The 14591-nt window shown below is 35.9% G+C and overlaps 1 long non-coding RNA gene across 1 annotated transcript; it reads right to left on the reverse strand.

Annotated features, from left to right (window-relative positions):
• Window positions 1-12977: 12977 nt before the first annotated feature.
• LOC127097192 (uncharacterized) lies at window positions 12978-14591 on the reverse strand. The gene is made up of 2 exons (XR_007792948.1): window positions 13490-14591; window positions 12978-13371 (listed from the first exon to the last, which is right to left on the reverse strand). It is a non-coding gene; the product is annotated as an uncharacterized LOC127097192 (long non-coding RNA).

Here is a 14591-nt window from a genome sequence, read left to right on the forward strand (position 1 = left end):
CCAAAATACACTTAAGTGGGCTTTTTGGCTTGAAGCCCACACAAGTGGTTCTATAAATAGAACTCTTGTGCAGAAGCATTATATGGGAATACAACATAACTAAAGAGTTGGAATTTCGTATCTCTCTTTCTCTCACTCAAAGCCTTCATTCATAACAGCTAGCACTGCAATTGAAGGAATCCATTCGTGTGGACTGAGTAGAGACGTTGTCATCGTTCAACGTTCGTGATCGCCCCGTGGATTTGTATACAAGGTTTTGATCATTACAAGAGATCTGCACCAAAGGTTTGAATCTCCACAAGAGGTAACGACTCTATCACTGATCATGCCCATTCGTAAGGATCACTAAATGAAGAAAATTTTAAATTCCGCTGCGCCTTGGATGGCAATTCTCCTTCAGTCCGGTCTTACCGCAATGGAAGCAGGTGCCTTCCTTTGATATGCCTCCACTAGGCTTCAAAGCAAGAGCAGTGAGTTTGGCTTTGGCAACTTTCTTGCCTTTCCCTTTATCACCCTACTTGGTGGGTCTTTTATTCTGTCTCTTTCCATTTCCGATCATCAGAATGGACTTCCCTTTTGACTTTAGATTTTTCTCAACAGTTCTTAATATGGCTAGCAGTTCAGAAAGATATTTGTTCATATCATTCATATTTAAATTAAGGACAAATTGACTGAATCTATCTGGCAACGATTTCAAGATCAAATCAGTCACCAGTTCCTTTCAGAGGGGAACCCCAACCTCTCAAGGTTATCCACATACCCAATTATCTTGAGCACATGGGGGCCTACAGAGGCTCCCTCAGCTAACTTGACTTGAAAAAGGGCTTTTGAAACTTCAAACCTTTCATGCCTTGCTTGCTCTTAATAGAGCATCTTCAGGTGTTCGATCATATCAAACACCGCCATGTTCTCATGTTTCTTTTGCAACTCTGAGTTCATGGTAGCTAGCATGAGGCAAGAAGTTTCATTGGCATCATCGACATGCTTCTTATAAGCATCTCTTTATGTCTTAGGTGCATAACTAGGAGGTTCCTCTTCAGGAACAGGTTTCTCCAAGACATACAGCTTTCTATCATATTTGAGGACAATCCTCAGATTTTGGTGTCAATCCAAAAAATTTGTCCCAGGCAATTTTTTCTTATCAAGGATTGATCGCAAAATGTTATTAGAGGTGTTTGTTGTCATGGTAATCTACATGAAAATAATGAAAATATAAGTATCAATAACATATTTAATTAGGCCTTTAATTAAATATGCTCCCACTATTTTACTCAAAACAAATGACCCTCACCATTTGATTCGGAAAATCCCGTTGGAAGATTTTCTAGTGGGTTGAGATCCACATTTCACTTTGTTTTAAGTCCGCGTAGGCGGATTATACAAAACTAGGTTATTTAGGTAGGAACTCCTTCCAATTGTATCTAATACAACTCTCGAATATTTTAGTTGGGTGAATAACTCCTTATTCCAATCCATCACATGGATCATTTCCAACTCTTGCTTCTAAAAATATATAATCTTATTATAATTTGTTTAGTTAAGTTTGACCCATTATTTTAGCAATTGGATATTACACTTATCCCTTCTCACCTTACTACTATAGAATATGCACCTCGCGTAGGTGAAACCTACATTATTAGATACTAGTCTTGATGAGTGCTAAAACTTGGAAAGCATAAACTTAATATTTAATTTGAGGGAATTTGCAATTATTTTTATCTCAGCAGCTTATTTATCATATGAGTCGTCTCTCACATGCATCAACATACATTCACATGCATCAACATACATACAAAATGAAACAGTTATGGCCCTTAGTGCAATTGTTCTCCCAAGCCAATGAGAGAACCTAAGCTAACCTAATAACGATATAAGCTTATCCAAGCAAGATTTTCAAGGTTGTCCTGCTTTAATATTGCATTCTTCTCTTTCTTCATAACATTACATTACATAAAAGAAACCCGTTTTACTTACAAGGGAGTGAGATGAGAAAAGAAGTTACATTAAGAGATTAAAAGAGAGGCACAACACGCAGGTCGTATTTTAAAATATCAAAACAAAATAAAGTAAAACTAAGGCCATAACCGATCACCACAAGACAATAATAATAAACACATTATTATTATTAATTTAAATTTTGTTAATTAAATAAACCAAATTAAATTTCGGCGACCGATCACTCTACGCAGAGTTAGCTGGGGGTTCCGCTGCCCGGTCACAAAATTTTAATGAATAATTCATTTGAAATCGATATTGATTTTCGTATCAACACTTGATACTTTAACGCATAACTCTTGCGCAGTCACAACCCTAATCACATAACTCTTTGACAGCACAACCCTTGTACTGTCATGAACCCTAATGCACCAATATCAGACCGTCAAACACACATCGGTTGTTAATTCAATATGATTGATCAACACATCATTGCTTCACCATACTAATGTCGGATCAAGAAGCAAATGACCATTGATCGCTCAAAGGAAAATAACCATTAAGTGTTTGAATGAACGAAACAGAAACAATATATCATATATATCGTATTTTGTATCATGATTACTTATATCATATATATAACTTGATCGATCTCAATTGCGTAACCTATGAACGATCGATGTATCGCTGCTTCACCATACTAACGTTAGATTCCGAAGCATAGTCAACATCAATCATCCAAATCGTACACATATGATGCCAAATTTAATTACTCGTTTATTCTTTGATTCATTATGTCTTTTAATCATATTAATACAAAAAATACAAAAAATAAACAGCTATCAGATGCATGGTTTCGTAAGTAGCTCTGATACCACTGAAGGAGAATAGCGATCTAAAACGCAGTGGAATTTAAAAAATTTCCCCTTTAGTGATCCTTACGAATGGGCATGATCAGTGATAGAATTGTTACCTCTTGTGGCGATTGAAACCTTTGATGCAGATCTACGAAGCGATCACGTACGTTGAATGGTGACAACGCCTCTACTCAGTCCACACGAACAGATTCCTTCAATCTCAGTGTTAGCTGCTACGAATGAAGGCTTTGAGAGAGAGAGAGAGAGAGAGAGAGAGAGAGAGAGACGATTTCAACTGCGCAAATGCTTCTGCACAAGGGTTCTATTTATAGAACCACTTGTGTGGGCTGCAAGCTAAAAAGGCCACTTAAGTGTATGTGGCCTATATCTTATGATATGACAAAATCACTTAAGCGCGTGGTACCTTACCATATTTCGTATTCTACTTAAGTACACCTCACCTTACGATGTTCTATAATTCACTTAAGTGCACAATATCTTACAGTGTTCCTTATTTACTCTATCTCTCATCATTCTGTCCTTTTTGTATGTGACCTTGTAGGTTTTCGCGAGATTAGAAATTATATTAAATCACGTATTTAACATAATAAACAGTGATCGGTATCTAGCAACACATCACTGCTACCCAAGACACAAAAATGTCATGTGATCTGACAAATCCTTTTGTGATAGTACTTATGTGTACAATTACCCTTATGCCCTTATGTCTATATTGAACACAAGGCATAGACAGTGTCATCCTTGTCTAGTTCAATATTGAGCCCGTAGACATTTATCCTGTTACGCAGGATGGGCAAATTCCATCTAGGTCACTCATGTCCCCCAACATGCTTCGTGGAGTACCCATCAACTGTCTTTATGGTCAACCAGTTACGGACAATGTTTGATCAGCAATAAGGCACTCGACTCTACATCTAGGGTCCATAGTGGTTTCAGGTCGAAGGGTGGTATACACCATTATCACCATGAGAATAACTTATAACACTTTGCATAACATTCTATATAGTATTCTCATAGCGGGTCAATCCAGTATAAATATTACTCTTAATATTCATACGTATGTTTAAGACTTGATAACTCCTTATCCATGATCCATGAGATGTGATCATCAGTCACTACGCCAAATAAGGGAAAAGAGGGCGCTTTTTTTGGCCTATAACAGCGTTTTAAAGCGCCCTCTAATCTGGCGCTGGCATAGGTAAAGACAGCGCTTTTTTCCTGGTGAAAGCGCTCTCTAAAGTGGCTCTTTAAGCCCTTTAAGGGCCACTTTAGAGGGCGCTTTTTAAAGAAAGTGCCCTCTAAAGTGGAAACTTTTAAGGGTTTAGAGGGCGCTTTTACTGGAAAGCGCCCTCTAAAGTGGAAACTTTTAAGGGTTTAGAGGGCGTTTTTACTGGAAAGCGCCCTCTAAAATGGAAATTTAAAGGGTTTAGAGGGCGCTTATTTTGGAAAGCACCCTCTAAAGTGGGTGGTTATTTTTTTTTTTTTTAAAAGCGCTATATTTATTTATTTATTTTAGACAACCTGTATATTGAAGTAGTACACCCAAAACTGTATAATTTGAAGCCCTTTTTCACACATTGCATTCAACAAGCCTTATATACAACAATCCATACATATACAACAATCCACTGATATATAATCGTTTAACTTCTAAAGATTCTAAATATACAACCAATTCATAACTTAAAAAGAAATAAAACTAAGTAGCAAAAGCATCTCTGAGATGTATGTTTTTTTTGCTAGCCGCAGTCTTCTTAGCAACAACCTCTTTTTGTTCAATATCAATAGCATGAACCTAAAATATCATAAAATTAGTTAGGTGAAGTATAAGATCAAGAATTAACATTTTCTATGCATAAATATCATATAATTGTATTTATACCTTTTTTTTGATGCAACTGACTCGATTTGCTGCGTAATCCCCTTATGTTTTTGGTCCCTTATCTTTTGAAGATAGAATTGATATTTGTTTAGATGGACATGTTCCATTGTCGTAGAGGGATACTTTCAAATATCCAACATCATCATCTACGCGAATGAGGCTTGACGACAATGGAACATCTCCATCTAAACAAATATCAATTGATACTTTCAAGTATCCCTTGCCCCTTGCACGAATGATTGACTTCATAATAGCCATTTTACCTGTAATAAAGAAAACAATTAAAATCAGATGACAAATATAAAAACAATTAAAAACATAAAAGCCATTTTACCTGTAATAAAGAAAACAATTAAAATCATTTGACCTGTACCTTTTTCACTAAGTTCTCTTTCTTTTCTTGGTTGGAATATGTTCTACATGTCTCTTAACAACACGGACGGTTGGATTGATCCAAATACCCTCATTATGATCATTTCTAATATATGAATCATTTGATATAATATTCTCATCTTGATTATTTCTGGTAAACGATTCAATCTCAACATCAATATCACCTTGATCTCCAATGTTTTCATCAATTACTTTGTTGGAAAAAAGAACTATAGACCATTTCGTACTTTTCGGATCATTGACATAGAACACTTGTCTAGCTTGAGAGGCTAGAATAAAAGACTCATCTTTGTATCCCACCCTATTAAGATCCACTTGCAAAAATCCTGACTTATCCATTCGAATGCCGTTATTATTTTCAACCCACTTGCAACCAAATATAGGAATCTGAAACTTCTCATAATCAAACACCCAAATGCGCTCGATAACACCAAAATACGACAGATTTGCAAATTTGGGGTTTAAGTCTTTCACACTTGATATGTGCATTGCTTCAGCTACCACGGTGACACCACTATTCTGCATAGTACTTTTATCATCTTGTTCTTTGGTATAAAATGTGTATCCATTAATCGCGTATGCGCTATAAGAAAAAACATGGAAACTTGGACCATATGCTAAGCATCTCAACCTTTCTGTTATTGAAGCGGGATCTGAATAATACTTTGAATAAATATGATCCTTAAACCAAGGTATAAAACATCGATTGTGCTCTCGTACTATCCAATTTTCATTTCTATTGGGATTTAAACCTCAGAGAACATCCTTGTGAATTTCAACATACGGCTCAACCTCATTCTCATTGTGCAGAACATACAAATGCACTTGATCCCGTTCGACCCTTGATACTGCCACGATTTTATTTCCAATTAGATTTTTTCCTTCTTTCTTTTCGACAAGCTGAGACTTGGGGAGTCCGATTGACTGAACATTAGACAAATATTCAGTACAAAACTCAATCGCTTCTTCAACAATGTATCTTTCAACCATACAACCTTCTGGTCGACTTCGGTTCTTCACGTACCCTTTTAATATTTTCATATAACGTTCAACAGGGTACATCCATCTCATATAAGCTGGTCCACACAATTGTGTCTCTTTCACAAGATGAACAACTAGATGTACCATTATGTCAAAAAATGATGGAGGAAAAAACATTTCAAGCTCACACAAAGTAATAACGATTTCTTTTTGCAACATTGGTAAGATCGCAGGATCGATCACCTTACTGCAAATTGACTTGAAGAAAGAACACAACTTAGTTATAGAGCTTCTTACTTTTTCTGGAAGAATAGAACGTATACCTAATAACATCCATACCTAAACTTCTTAAGTTACTAGCTACGCTATGTATGCTAGAATAAATACACTCATAAGCTGCATAGTGTACCTTTGATTGGTAGAAGGTGTTTTAGATATTGTTGCCTGAATAGTCAAAAATTTGAAACTTTTTTAGGGTTTTACAAAATGTTGTTAAACTACAATCTAAGCCGCGAAATCAAAGGTTTCTAATGTCTCTATAATGCAACCATAACTGAACCCTAACAACAGTCTTCGAATGTGATTCATAGCGATATCAAATTCAGCAATTTAAAAACCAACCGTCAATTGATGGTCGAAACAAACGTAGCATAGACAACAATAACATAAAACTGAAATGGGGCAAAGCTAAAACAAAGCAATAGTGCAAGTAATAATGTATGCTAGAATAAATACACTCATAAGCTGCATAGTGTACCTTTGATTGGTAGAAGGAGGAAACGTCGTAGATCTAACAGAGGTGGAAGGAGAACGCCTTAGAAGTAGCGAAAATGGTAGCAGTGAGAACCCTAACGTGAAAAAGAACGAAAATAACAGAGAGTGAAATAACAAAATGCGCAGTATGTTATAATTTTAATGTTTACTAAAGGGGACCTTAGAGGGCGCTTGTGGAAAAAAAACGCCCTCTAAAGGGGGCCTAAGAGGGCGCTTATGAAAGCGCTCTCTAAGGCTTTCCAGAAGCGCTTTATAAACTGGAAATGCACATGGACTTATAGAGCGCTTCTTTAAAAGCGCCCTCTAAGGGTAACCTTAGAGGACGCTTTCTAAAAAGCGCCATGTATTGTTGTCCCTCTATCTCCTCCTTATTTTTTTGCTTCACCTTAGAGGGCGCTTTATTACAAAAGCGCCCTCTAAAGTGCGTTGTCTATTGCTCCTTATTTTTTCGCTTCACTTTAGAGAGCGCTTTTGTAATAAAGCGCCCTCTAAGGTGCGCTGTCTATTCCAGTTTTTGGCGTAGTGAGTCTATATACATAATAGTCTTAATGCTTTAATGTTATCCCACTTCACAATAAAGCTCGACTAAAAATACTTTAAGAATAGTGTCCTTATGTTAATGGGATCTCATGATTAAGAAACACTTGATATATTAAACGGACTAACTATTCTAGAGAGTTTATTAAACAAACATAATAAAGAAAAAGCCTTTTATTATTAATAAATAATTCGATACAAGTACCAAAAGTATTGGCCTCTAGGGCTTACACCAACCCCCATGCATATATTGAACAAAAGGCGTAGACTGTAACACCCTTGTCCAATTCAATATTGGGCCCTTAGACATATATCAAGTTAAGCGGGATGAGTGAATTTTATCTAGGTAACTCATGTCCCTCAACATGATTTGTAGAGTATCCATTAACAATCTTTATGGTCATCCTGTTACAAACAATTTTTGATTGACAATAAAATACTCGACTTCACATCTAGGGTCCATAATGGTTTTAGGTCAAAGGATGGTATACACCACTATCACCTCGAGAATAACTTATGACACTTGCATAACATTCTATGAAGTATTCTGTTGATGGGTCAATCCAGTATAAATGTTACTCATGATATTCATACCTATATGAAGACTTGATAACCTTTTATCCATGATCCATGAGAAATAATTATCAGTCTATCCATATAATAGTCTCAATGTTTTAATGTTATCCCACCTTACTATAAAGATTTATTATGGATGCTTTAATAATAATGTCCTTATGTTTAATGATATCTCATGATTAAGTTACACTTAATGTTTCATTAAATGAACTAGCTATTCTAGGGACTTTATTATTTTGGAAAAACAAGCATAACAAAGAAATGACTTTTATTTTTAATAAATAACTCAATACATGTACCAAGTTCTAATAAAATTATTGGTCTATAGGTATTACACCAACAATCTCCCACTAGCACTATAGCCAATCAAGCATTCATCTAATACCCATAGATCTAGTAAGATTGTCATGCTTCTGTTACGCAAGAGGCTTTGTTAATGGGTCAACGTCATTGTCAAGTATTGACACTCTACATATCTTCACATTTCATCTATCTACTATCACTTAAATTAGGTGACATCACCTAAGAGTGTGTTTGGATCATCAGTGAGATCTAGGATCCTTAGCTTGTGCGATAGCACCATTGTTATCACAATAGAGATTAATGGGATCCACAATGATATGCATTATTCCAAGTTCACTAATGAACTTATTGATCCAAACAACTTCCTTGATGAATTTGAGACAACAATATACTTAGCCTCAATTGTAAAATCAACAACTGTATCTTTCTTTTAACTTTTCCATTTCCAGCTCACAACTGCACCATTTGAGCAAAACACATAATCAAATTGCAATATTTAGTCATCCTTATCTGTCTATAAGCTAGCATCAGTGTATCCAATTACAACAAGATATTCCCTACCCTCATATATCAATAATGAGTCCTTATTACTTCCCAATTACTTAAGGGTATTCTTGAAAACAACCTAATAAGCATCATCGAGATCAGACTGATACCTACTTGTCGCACTTAAAGCATATGAGACATCTAGCCGAGTACATAACATGGCATACATGATAGTTACAGATGCATATGGAATCTTATTCATACAAATGAAATGGATTATGTTTTTGATATATACAAGCCATTTTGCATAGGTATGAATCTTTTCTTCGAATCATGCATATTAAAATGTCTCAACACTTTGTCTATGTATGTGCCCTGACTCACACCAATCTATTTTTGTGATTTATCTCTATAGATCCTAATTCCTAATACATAGATTGATTCACCAATGTCCTTCGTAGAAAAGAATTTCCCTGGCCAAGTTTTCAGTTGTTTCATGGCAGGGACATAATTTATAATCGGTAATATGTCATCTATATATAATATCAAGAAGAAAATAACGCTTTCACTAACCTTATTGTAGACACAAGGCTCGTCATCATTTTTAATTAATCCATATTGTTTTACTGTTTCATCAAAATGAAGATTCCAACTTCTAGAAGCATGCTTTAATCCATAAATTGATCGATGTAACTCGCATATCTTTTGGACTTCATGTGGTATGTCATATCCTTCAGGTTGTGTCATGTACACATCCTAAAGAAGATTCCTATTAAGTAAAGCATTATTGACATCCTTATGCCATATTTCATAATCATGTAATGAAGCGATAACAAGTAAAATTTAAGCATATTTGAGAATTACAACTTTTGAAAAGGGTTCATCATAGTCTACACCATGAATTTGCTTATAGCCCTTAGCAACCAGTCTTTCCTTATAGATATGTACCTTGGCATCCATGCGGATCTTATTTTTGAATATGGATGACAGTCCATCATTGCATGAATTTAGTCGAAGTATTGAATCAAAACAAGTGAAAGTGAGCTAAAATGAATAAGAAAGACCAAAGAATGAGGAAAAAAATATCTAAGTGTGAAGAAATTGGACTTAGTGAAAATGGGAGCAAAGCGTGAACCACAGGAATAATCACGTGCAGCATCGCACACGCGATATGACATAAAGGCTGCATCGCGCACGCGATGTAAGTCATCATGCGCGCAATGACTCCTTTTTCTGGGCTTTTTCTGTCATGTCTGATCCATTATGAGCTTTTTTTAAGGAGAAATTATGCACTTTTCCAAGGGTTACGAATTTTGGAGAGCAAACTACGATTTTTACAGCATCAAGGGTGACTTTGAGAGCATTGGAAGTCATTGGAGGCCATTACTTCAAGGGAATTCACATGTTATTCTCATCTATTGTTTTTGATATTCTAATATGAACTATGAGTAGTTAAACTCCTTTAGGTTAGGTTGTGTTATGATGAACTTATTTCAATATTGTTGGATAATATGTTGATTTGACTTTGTATGAACATTTTGATCTATAATCCTATTTAATTACTTATTGTTCTTAATTATTTTTATGTGAGATACTCTTTTAAATTGATTTTGGCCACAAAGGGAATACTGACCATTAGTCTCTGTGTTGGACCTAGGGCAGTTGTTATACTGACCATTCCTTTTGCATCTTATTAAGCTTATGTCAAGGATCATTTGGCCCAAGTTTGGATCAAAATGCACGAGGGAATCAAAATTTATGGTGTCAAGAACTTGGGACCTTAAGATGCCCAAAGTGTGCCAAGACTGCTTAACCAAATGCCTGACCTAAAGAGCATGTTACGACCTCAACTTCCAACACTTAACATTTTCTCCTTAAACCTCCTTTTGTGTTGGTTATTTTTGCATTCAATTATTTGCAATAACATGAACATTTGGCACGAAGAAAATTGCAAAACGCACAAGGGAATCTCATTTGGCCTAAGCTCAAACATGGTGCCATGGACTCTGCATTTCATGCATGACCTAAAACTTGTAATCAATCATGCTTCAATCTGGGACCACCACACATGTGTAAACTTGTTTGTCTTGACAAAACGCATAGAATGGAGTGTAAAACGACCAGGTTTCATGCACAAGTCACACTTTTCACCCTTGTTATCACACGGATTGCAAATCACGATTTTCCCACTTCATTCACACGAATTCAGATCCATTTCACATGTCTGAGCTCAACAACACATTCCATATAAATTTAGGAAGCTTTTGCCTCATTTGAAAGCTTCGGTAACCAAAGAAACTCTTAAACTATTTAAGCTCGATACCTCTAAAAACTAGTTAACCATTTCTTCGATTCAAGCTCTTTAAACTTAAAATCTCCATCCAAAATCACTCCTCGACACCTTTTGAAGCTAACTGGAGCATTGCTTTGGCTTGGAACTCCTTGGAACCAGATCTCCAAATCCACCATTGTTGACCTTCGAAACCCCAACTGGAAAGGTAGTTACGAATTAAATTCTTGAGCAAATAAGTTACCACAATCTTCACTTTACTCCATTGATCAAAACCCTTCACTTACCTGGAATTTATCTTTCGTATTCATCATTTAATTTTACTTTGAAGAACTAGGGTTCTTCGTGTTCTTGAGAAATATCTCCCTGCACAAAGTCAATTAATGGCTCTGATGCAGGGAGACATAAGCGATGAAGTGTTGTGAAGCTAATGCCATGATTGAGTGTTGCTAAAAACACGAGTTCATGAATTGCAGAAATTGAATCCAAGGGTGAAGATGATGTGAATCAGCGCGTGCTTAGGTGCAAAGATTCAAATGCCATCCAATCACATTGCGTCAGCGCATTTTTTTGAATTCCCTAGCCGGTGGCGCCTTATTTCATTTTAATTTCTTTTCCAATTTATTTTCTCACTCATTTTAATTCATTTTGATCCAATTTTTTTATACAAAGTCTTTAAAAATATGTGCATCACATACTTTTTTCTCTTATTTTTTAAAATCATTTTTGCATTTATTTTTATTTTTATTTTTATTTAATTTCTTTTTAATTTCTCTTTTACAATATATTTTTCAATCATTCCAAAACCTTTTTGCATCCAACCTTTGAGATCTATTCACTCATAATATTTGGGACTTTGTGTAAGTTTTAATCATAGTTTGCGATTTTCTCTTTAATTTCCATTTTTAATCATTTTTAAATCCATTTTTGTTTGACTTTTGATACACTTGATGCTTTTGACTTGAGTTGCTGACATGGTTGTGTCATAACCCAAAATTGACCTCAAATTTTTTATTTTTATCTAACTCTTGGCCTAAGATTCATCTACATACCATTCATGCCAATCACACAGGTATCATACAAGCACATTAACATTCAGAAGAATATTCATAGATTCAAAGAGTTGTAGTGGGATTCATGGCATGCTTTTCATGAGTATTAAGCCTAAACCCTAGCTCTTGCTTATGGGATACTCTTGGTTCTTGATTTAGTCCTAAACCCTAGAGCTAGGGGGAATGCGATGTGAGGTAGCTTCTTGAGCCTTGGCACTTGTTCACTTCACCTTTCACCTTAATCATGGAAACCCTAATTTGTTGAGGCCCCTTGTTCAAGGCATTGTGGAACATCTGATCATCTTTTGACCATGCAAGCTTGTAAACCCTAGGCCTTTGATCCTTTATTGCTTGTCTAATCACCCGTGACCTGATTATTGATCCTAAACCCTAATTCAAGGGATGCACCATGCCCTAACACTTGTTGATATTACTTAATCATCTAATCACTTGTGGATTTCTACATGCCCTAGTTCTTGCTTCAAGGCCTTGTTTTATTCAGTGCATTGGTTGTACTTGTTTAAGTCTTGACTATCTATTACTTTGTTTGACTGTTTGCTTGTTCATGCATTCATAGCCATGTCATCATGTTGCTTCACACACAAGTTTTACTTTGAGCATGGCATGGTCAATAACACAAGATGCATTCAAGTCATGTAATTGCTTGGTTTACAAGTTTGTTTGTCACTTTGGTCCTTTGTTTGTGATTGCATTGATTCTTGCTAGGGATGCCCTATTTCATTGATCATTAGCATAACATTGATGCTTAATCTATGTGTGGCATTCCTAATCCATGATGATTCCATAGATATTCATGATTACTTGATCCTTTGATTCATTCATTCAAACTCATGGCTCATGGTTCATGTTTTAAAGCCATTAAACATTGATTTTAGTAGCCAATTAAAACATTATTCATTACATTCAAAAAGGCATGTTACAAGAAGATCCATGCATACAAATGCCGATTACATTATTTTACAAAAGAAAATTGGAAAAAATACAACTTTTGACTAAGGTTGACTTTGGTCAACAATTGACTTTTTGGTAAACTTTGACCAAAGTCAACACACTTTTTCTCAAGATTCTAAAATTCATAACATCATCTTTCATTCTTCATGCTTCATTACATCACATCATGTAACCTTCCATTTAAGAGTGTTTCCATTTCAAGTAAGTTTGCTTTGCATATGGCCATGGAGGTTTGCCTACTTTCTCTTAATTTAGAGTGTCCATCAATGCATAGCAAGCCTGCACCAAGCTGTCCAAGTAACCTACAACATGCTGCAACATCACAAATCAAGCATCTGCAGCAGCAAAGCCTTGCATTCATCTACAACAACAAACCCAAGGCAGGGAAAATGCAGTTCATAATACATGTTCCAAGGCCTGCATAACATACATCTTGCAACAATAATTACAACAATGCAGTCCTGTAACAGGTCAGCAACAACATCAATTATCCTGTAGCAATCCTCAATTCTTAAGAACAACAACAATGCCATGCACACTTAATCCTGCAACACATAACTGCATCAATGGTAATGGGCTTCAAAGCCTGTAATGCACCAAACAATATCAAGCAATGTCACCAAGGCCAAGCTAACATGAACACAACCAATATGCAGCAATATATCATGACAATACAGTCACAACAACACATCCAACAACCATATCAAACCTGCAAATCAGTCCCATAAATGCTCAATCAAACCAACAATAGACCTTGCCATACATTACCATCCTGTTTCAATTTGGCAGCCTAAGTTAACAATATTCCATGACAATGCAGCAAAACAACAACTGCAACACATTGGCAATGCAGTCAAGAGCCAAGCCCTGCAAAATAATGACAAACCAAACCAGTTCAAAAACAAAACCAGTCTATTTATCACAACCAATCCACTCACTCAGCCAAAATTCTCCCTCTCACTCTCAACCTAAATCTCTATAACCTCACTAAATTAACATTTAATTCATCCACGAGTTCCTCTAATCAGAATCTCACACCAGAAGAAGAATAAGCAAGCATAAGAGAAAGAGAGATCAAAAACAAACAAATCATTCCTGTTCAAAGCTCATCTTCTTCAGCTTATATTCACCATAACCACCGTGCCGGAAGTTTCATCTTCATCCATTCCTCAAGCTGAAGTTACCAAGATGTTGTGCATGCTTCGTGGATCAAAAACCCTCAAACAATTGCCAGAAGAAGCTCACCATCATCATTTAATTTAATTTTTGAAGCTTAGGGTTCTTCGAAGGAAAACATCCATCCAACTTCGTTGCTTTTGTTCTGAACTTTTCATTACCGAATTCGAGCTTAGGATAAAGAGAGGAGAATTCTGATGTGATTCATTATTCATTATGGTTTCTCCGCCACTACCGGAGGCGACGCCGACGTGGTGGAGACGGTGGGTATTCAATTTAAAGTAGCGCGCATTCTGGACTTTCTCATCCCTTTCTATTTTTGGTTCTTGAACAAATGTGCTTGGGCTAATGTTTCT

Source organism: Lathyrus oleraceus, chromosome 6 (genome assembly GCF_024323335.1).
Source record: "Lathyrus oleraceus cultivar Zhongwan6 chromosome 6, CAAS_Psat_ZW6_1.0, whole genome shotgun sequence".
Taxonomy (NCBI): domain Eukaryota; kingdom Viridiplantae; phylum Streptophyta; class Magnoliopsida; order Fabales; family Fabaceae; genus Lathyrus; species Lathyrus oleraceus.